This window comes from Arachis hypogaea, chromosome 19 (genome assembly GCF_003086295.3).
Source record: "Arachis hypogaea cultivar Tifrunner chromosome 19, arahy.Tifrunner.gnm2.J5K5, whole genome shotgun sequence".
Taxonomy (NCBI): Eukaryota; Viridiplantae; Streptophyta; class Magnoliopsida; order Fabales; family Fabaceae; genus Arachis; species Arachis hypogaea.
The window spans coordinates 110,911,511-110,919,874 of record NC_092054.1 but is presented as its reverse complement, the minus strand read 5'-3'; the positions used below and the strand labels follow the sequence as shown (position 1 = coordinate 110,919,874).

The 8,364-nt window shown below is 36.0% G+C and overlaps 1 non-coding gene across 1 annotated transcript; it reads right to left on the bottom strand.

Annotated features, from left to right (window-relative positions):
* Positions 1-6,367: 6,367 nt before the first annotated feature.
* On the bottom strand, positions 6,368-6,476 carry LOC112780291 (small nucleolar RNA R71). Its single transcript, XR_003191138.1, has one exon. It is a non-coding gene; the product is annotated as a small nucleolar RNA R71 (small nucleolar RNA).
* Positions 6,477-8,364: the final 1,888 nt, after the last annotated feature.

The window sequence follows — 8,364 nt, the reverse complement described above, 5'->3', positions numbered from 1 at the left end:
GCTAAGCTTTTGAGGAGGAAAGAACTTGGCTAAGAAAGTCGTGACCAGCTTATCCCAAGAGTTCAGGCTATCTTTAGGTTGAGAGTCCAACCATATTCTAGCTCTGTCTCTTACAGCAAACGGGAAAAGCATAAGCCTATAGACTTCGGAGTCAACCCCATTGGTCTTAACAGTATCATAGATCTGCAAGAATTCAGTTAAGAACTGAAAAGGATCTTCTGATGGAAGTCCATGAAACTTGCAATTCTGTTGCATCAGAGAAACTAATTGAGGCTTTAGCTCAAAATTGTTTGCTCCAATGGCAGGGATTGAGATGCTTCTTCCATGTAAATTAGAATTTGGTGCAGTAAAGTCACCAAGCATCTTCCTTGCATTGTTATTATTTTCGGCCATGTCTCCTTCTTTTTCGAAAATTTCTGTCAAATTTTCTCCAGAGAGTTGTGCTTTAGCTTCCCTTAGCTTCCTCTTCAGAGTCCTTTCAGGTTCAGGATCAGCTTCAACAAGAATGTTCTTATCCTTGTTCTTGCTCATATGAAAAAGAAGAAAATAGAGAAGAAAATATGGAATCCTCTATGTCACAGTATAGAGATTCCTTTATGTGAGTAGAAGAAGAAAAGAAATTCGAACACAGAAAGAGGGAGAGGATTCGGATTTTTAAGAAGAAGAGAAGTGTTAGTAGATAAATAAATAATTAGAAGGAGATGAGAGAATGAATTTCGAAAATAAAAAATATTTTTGTTTTTAATTTAAAATTATAATTAAAATCCGAAAATTAAAAAAAAAAGAAAAAAGAAATTGAATTAAAAGTTAAAACAATTAGTTAATTAAAAAGGAATTTTGAAAAAGAGGAAGGTGATTTTTGAAAATTAGAGAGAGAATTAGTTAGGTAGTTTTGAAAAGGATATGATTGAAATAGTAAATTTTTAAAATCAAACAAAAAGTTAAGTAGTTAATTGAAAAAGATTTGAAAATCAATTTTTGAAAAGATAAGGAGTTAGAAAAGATTTTGAAATTGATTTTGAAAAAGATGTGATTGAAACTTATTTAGAAAAAGATTTGAAAAAAAAATTTAAAAAAATTTGATTTTGAAAATTAAAGTTGATTACTTGACTAACAAAAAACTAAAAAGATATGATTTAAAATTTAAAGATTGAACCTTTCTTACTAGGCAAGTAACAAACTTAAAAATTTTTTAATCAATCATATTAATTGTTAGCATTAATTTCGAAAATATGAAATGGAGATAAGAAAAAGATTTTAAAAATAAATTTTGAATTTTTCGAAATAAATAAAAAAATGAAAAAGATTTGATTTTTGAAAAAGATTTGAAAAAGATAGAATTTTTTAAATTGAAAATTTGATTTGACTCATAAGAAACAACTAGATTTTAAAAATTTTTGAAAAAGTCAACTCAAATATTCGAATTTTATGAGAAGAAAAAGGGAAAGATGTTTTTTTGATTTTTGAATTTTTAATAATGAAAAAGAAAAACAACAAAAAGACTCAAACACATGAAAATTATGAATCACAACACATGATGCATGCAAGAACACTTTGAATGTCAAGATGAACACTAAGAACACTTTGAATGTCAAGATGAACACCAAGAACTTATTTTTGAAAAATTTTTAAGAAAAGAAAAACATGCAAGACACCAAACTTAAAAATTTTTATTCTCTAGACACTAATAATTCAAGAATGCATATGAAAAACAAGAAAAGACACTAAACAAGAAATTTTAAAGATCAAACAAGAAGACTTACTAAGAACAACTTAAAGATCATGAAGAACACCATGCATGAATTTTCGAAAAATGCAAGAAAGAGATGAACATGCAATTGACACCAAACTTATGACTTGACACTAGATTCAAGCAAGAAACATCGAAAAAAAAATTTTTTTGGTTTTATGATTTTATTAAATTTTTTTGGATTTTTCGAAAATTATTTTGAAAAGGAAAATAAGGATTTCAAAAATTTTTAATAGGAATTCCAGGAATCTTGCAATGTTAGTCTAAAGCTCTAGTCCAGGAATTAGACATGGCTTACTAGCCAGCCAAGCCTTCAGTGAAAGCTCCGGTCCAAAACACTAGACATGGCCAATGGCCAACCAAGCTTTAGCATATAAATCAGACATACAACAGCTGATACTTCATCCAACTTCATTCTATGCTGATAAGTGGAAGCCCCAGTCCAAATGAATTAGACATGGCATTGCAGCCAGCCAGGCTTCAACATGCTTCATGAAACTCTAGAATTCATTCTTAAAAATTCTGAAGAACATAAATTAAATTTTTTTTGAAAATTTGTCAAAATTAAAAAAAATAAAAACAAAAAGCTTAAAATTAAAAATAAAATTACCTAATCTGAGCAACAAGATGAACCGTCAGTTGTCCAAACTCGAATAATCCCCGGCAACGATGCCAAAAACTTGGTGCACAAAATTGTGATCCTTAACAACGGCGCCAAAAACTTGGTGCTCGGAACGTAATTCACACACTTTGTCACAACTTCGCACAACTAACCAGAAAGTGCACTGGGTCGTTCAAGTAATAAACCTTACGTGAGTAAGGGTCGATCCCACGGAGATTGTCGGCTTGAAGCAAGCTATGGTCACCTTGTAAATCTCAGTTAGTCGGATTCAAATGGTTATGGTGAATTGATAATAAAAATATGAATAAAATATAGGATAGAGGTACTTATGTAATTCATTGGTGAGAATTTCAGATAAGCGTATGGAGATGCTTTGTTCCTTCTGATTCTCTGCTTTCCTATTGTCTTCATCCAATCCTTCATACTCCTTTCCATGGCAAGCGTTATGTAAGGCATCACTGTCGTCAATGGCTACATCCCATCCTCTCAGTGAAAATGGTCCAAAATGCGCTCTCACAGCACAGCTATTCATCTGTCGGTTCTCGATCATACTGGAATAGGATTCAGTAATCCTTTTGCGTTTGTCACTGCGCCCAGCACTCGCAAGTTTGAAGCTCGTCACAGCCATCCCTTCCCAGATCCTACTCGGAATACCACAGAAAAGGTTTAAACTTTCCGGATCTCAAGAATGGCCGTCAATAATTCTAGCCTATACCACGAAGACTCTGATCTCATGGAATGGAGGGCTCGGTTGTCAGGCGAGGCAACCATGCGTCATGAACTAGGAGGCTAAGAGATACACACTCAAGCTATCGCAAGTAGAACGGAAGTGGTTGTCAGGCACGCGTTCATAGGTGAGAATGATGATGAGTGTCACAGATCATCACCTTCCTCAAGTTGAAGAAGAAGTGTATATCTTAGATAATAAATAGGCTTGAATTGAATAGAAAAACAATAGTACTTCGCATTAATTCATGAGTAACAGCAGAGCTCCACACCTTAATCTATGGTGTGTAGAAACTCTACCGTTAAAAATACATAAGAACAAGGTCTAGGCATGGCCGAATGGCCAGCCCCCATAAAGGTCTAAGATAGCATAAAACTGATCAAAGATCTTATCCAAAGATGTAAATACAATAGTAAAAAGTCCTATTTATGCTAAACTAGTTACTAGGGTTACAGAGATAAGTAAATGATGCAGAAATCTACTTCCGGGGCCCACTTGGTGTGTGCTTGGGCTGAGCATTGAGCTTTACACGTGTAGAGGCTTCTCTTGGAGTTGAACACCAGTTTGTAACCTGTTTCTGGCGTTTAACTCCACTTTGCAACCTGTTTCTGGCGTTTAACTCCAGAATAGGGCAGAAAGCTGGCGTTGAACGCCAGTTTCCATCGTCTAAACTGGGACAAAGTATAGACTATTATATATTTCTGGAAAGCTCTAGATGTCTACTTTCCAACGCAATTGAGAGTGTGCCATTTGGACTTCTGTAGCTCCAGAAAATCCACTTTGAGTGCAGGGAGGTCAGAATCCAACAGCATCTGCAGTCTTTCTTCAACCTCTAAATCTGATTTTTGCTCAAGTCCCTCAATTTCAGCCAGAAAATACCTGAAATCACAGAAAAATACACAAACTCATATTAAAGTCTAGAAATGTGAATTTTATTTAAAAACTAATAAAAATATACTAAAAACTAACTAAATCATATTAAAAACTATCTAAAAACAATGCCAAAAAGCGTATAAATTATCCGCTCATCAATGACCCGTGATAATCATCCTTGTTCTACATGGGTTTCGTATGAGTCCTGCCCAGATAGCATTGAACTACAAGCTAGAGAATGCACTGCGAATTCCAAAAGCGTGTTTGGGCGACCTTAGATATGTGACATATAATCCCGTTGACCGTGGGTTACTAAAATTTCTGTGGCGTCAAGGCTAGATTATGAGAAGCAGCGTTCCCTGATCCAGAAGATCTGACCTTGTCTGTGGCATTTTGAGTAGGATCGCGAAGGGAAGTGGATTGCTTAGGTCTTCACCTTCGACTATAGCGGGAAGCCATGAGTTAACTTGATAAGGATGCTACATGAGTTGCTCGGATATGGTGGACTGCTATGGTTCAGAAGAGACTAACTTGATGAGGATGCTAGATGAGTTAGTCAGTTACAACTGTCATTGAATGATTCATTCATTGTTGAAGTAAACAGTAAGAAAAGTTAATCCAGAAAGAATACGCATCTCTGAAGCCTTAACCAATTATCCATCATTGCTTTTACACTAATCTAGTATTTTGTTCTTTACTATTTCGTTTATGCTTTCAAACAAACAACCATCTTTTCTAATTGCCTGACTAAGATTTACAAGGTAGCCATTAGTTGCTCAATTCGACAATCTTTGTGGGATAATTCGACCCTCACTCACCTAAGGTATTACTTGGACGACCCGGTGCACTTGCCAGTTCAGTTGTCCAGAGTTCAATTTTGCGCACCAAGTTTTTGGCGCCGTTGCCGAGGATTGTTCTGAGATTGACAAACTACCAGACTATCTTGTTGCTTAGATTAGATACTTTTTAAGGTTTGCTTGCTCTTTTGTCTGTGTCTTTTGTTTTCTTTTTCAAAACCTTTTCTTTTCTTTGGTTATCTTTTTATTTGTTTGAGTCTTGTGTCAGTTTTTAAGTTTGGTGTCCCTTCTTGTGTTCATCTTTTCTTTAAAATTTTTGAATTTGTTCTTGAGTGTTTTTCTTGGTATTCGAATTATTCTTGGTAATTTTTCTTGTTTGATCTTAAAAATTTTAAATTTGGTGTTTTCTTGTGTTTTTCTTTCAAATTATCGAAAATTGGTGTCCTTGGATCTTAAATTTTTAAGTTTTGTGTCTCTTAGTTGTTTTTCTTTTTTCCTTAAATTTCAAAAATAAAAAAAAGTTCTTTTATTTTTCTTTAAATTTTTGAAAATCTTGCTATCTTATCTTATCTTGATTTAAAAATTTTAAGTTTGGTGTTTTCTTGTTAGTAAAGTTTAAATTTTGAATTTCAAATCTTATCTTTTCAAATCTTTATCTTATCTTTCTCTATCTTTCTTTGAATTTCAAAAATCCTATCTTATATTACTTTAAATTCAAATTTTAAAATTTAATTTCAAAAATTCAAAATTTAAAATTCGAAATTCAAATTTCAAAATCAAATCTTTTTCAAAAATCAAATTTCAAATCTTATCTTTACAAATCCTTTTCAAATCTTTATCATATCTTCTTACTTTAAGTCATTCCTATCTTATCTTCTTTTTTTTTTAAACTTTTAAATTTCAAATCTTTACTTTCTTTTAAAATTAAATTTCAAAATCAAATCTTCTAAATTGTTTTCAAATCTTGTTAGTTGGTTAGTCACTTGTTTTATCTTATTTTAATTTTGAAAGTTTGGTATCTCTCTAATTCTTCTTTCTCTCTTTTCTATTTTCGAAAACTTTCTACCTCTTTCTCCCTCTCTTTTTTTGAAAATTCTTACCTCTTTCTCTCTGAGGAGGAGTTGACAACAAGTAAGAGCACGCATTCCAGAGGAAACCTCACAGAACTTTTCGAACAAGAAGCTAAAAACACAAGCATGGCAGTCAACCCTAATGGTGGAGGAGACGCAAAGAAGGTCCTAGGTGACTTCACTGCACCGACTTCTGACTTCTATGGAAGAAGCATCTCTATACCTGCCATTGGTGCAAATAGCTTTGAGCTGAAGCCTCAACTGGTCACTTTAGTTCAGCAGAACTGCCAGTTTCATGGACTTCTACAGGAAGATTCCAACAGATTCATCTTTGATTTCTTGCAGATCTGTAATACTGTCAAGACTAATGGAGTGGATCCAGAAATTTACAAGCTTATGCTTTTCCCCTTTGCTGTAAAGGACAAAGCTAGGTTATGGTTGGATTCTCAGCCTAAGAAAAGCCTAGACTCTTGGAAAAAGGTGGTTAATGCATTCTTGATGAAGTTCTTTCTACCTCAGAAGCTGATCAAGCTTAGGGTGGAAGTTCATACCTTCAGGCAGAAAGAGGGTGAATCCCTCTATGAAGCCTGGGAGCAGTACAAGCAATTGATCAGAAAGTGCCCTCCTAACATGATTTCATACTAGACCATGTTAGATATCTTCTATGATGGTCTTTCTGAGATGTCCAAGATGGCATTTGAGCACTCTGCTGGTGGTTCACTCCACTTGAAGAAAATGCCTGAAGAGGCACAGGAACTCATTGACATGGTTGCTAACAACCAATTCATGTACACTTTTGAGAGGAACCCTGTAAACACTAGGGTAGCTTATAAAAGAGAAGTCCTAGAGATTGACACCCTAAATGCCATATTGGCTCAAAACAAGATCATGACCTAACAGGTCAACATGATTTATCAGCATTTAACTGGATCACAAGCTGCAGCTGACAGCACTCAAGAAGCCTCCTATGAAGGAGATACATATGATCTAGATCAACCCATGATGGATGAGGTTAACTATTTGGAAAATCCTAATAATGAGCCCTATGGAAACACCTACAACTCATCATGTAGGAATCATCCCAACTTTTCCTAGAGGGATCAACAGAAGCCTCAGCAAGGCTTCAATAACAATCAAGGTGAAAAGAACCAGAATAGGTTTAATAATAAACCATTCCCATCTTCTCAACAACAGATGGAGACTCCTAGGCAGAGCCTCTCTGACCTAGCCACTATAGTCTCCAATCTCTCTAAAACCATTCATAGTTTCATTACTAAAACAAGATCCTCCATAAGGAATCTGGAGGTACAGATTGGTCAACTGAGTGAGAAAATCCTGAGACTCCTCATAACACTCTTCCTAGTAACACTAAAGTAAACTCAAGAGAAGAGTGCAAGGCCATCACTGTAGAAGTTGAGGCCGAAGATGAAGTAGAGAACCTGGCGTTAAACGCCAGCAAAGAAGTAGTTGGGCGTTCAACGCCCAAGAAGGAGCAATTATTGGCATTGAACGCCAACAATAGAGTAGAGGCTGGGTATTCAACGCCCAAAGAGGGATAACTCCTGGAATTGAACGCCACAATAGGAGTAGCTGGGCGTTCAACGCCTACTAAGGATCCCCTTATTGAAGAATTAAAAGAAACCAGAACTCATGAGGAGACCATAGAGGTTCCCTTAAATACCTGGTTGAAGATTATAGAATTTGAAGAATACTCCTTCTCTGATGAGGAAGAAGAAACTAGGGAAGAGCAAGTTGCTCGATACCTAGGAATTCTGATAAACCTGAATGCCAAATTATTTGGAACAGAGACATTGGAGGAAGAACCTCCAGTGCTCACCAAGGAGCTCAATGCCTTGGTTTAGAAGAAACTACCTCAGAAGCTGCCGGATCCCGGACGCTTCTTAATTCCTGCACCATAGGGATAATTACTTTTGAAAAGGCTTTATGTGACCTAGCGTTAAGCATAAACCTCATGCCTCTCTCTGTAATGGAGAGGCTGGGAATCTTTGACGCGCAAGCTGCCAAGATCTCATTAAAGATGGCAGACAAGTCACTGAAAAAGGCATATGGCCTGATAGATGATGTTTTAGTGAAGGTTGAAGACTTTTACATCCCTGTAGACTTCATCATCTTAGATACTAGAGAGGACGATGATGAATCCATCATCCTTGAAAGACCTTTCCTGGCTACAACCAATGCCATAATTGATGTGGCAAAGGGAGAACTAGTCCCGCAATTATGGGAGGATCACATCTTGTTCAAGATGCCCAAACCTAACTCCTCCTCTAAGGGAGAGACAACTGTTCAACACTTAGTGTTCCAACCCTCTCTCTCAGTGCAGAGTTCAGAGTTCTATAGAGTCCCCAAACCCCAAATCTAAGTTTGGTGTTGTGAAACCATCCACAAGCACTGAGAATAAGGAAGAAGAAAGTACCTAAAGGCTGGAGGGATAAGAAAATCTCCACTAAAGGCCTCTCACCTGGCATGAGAGTTTTCTTCACAGACAGCCCAGTGATTCCGCACAA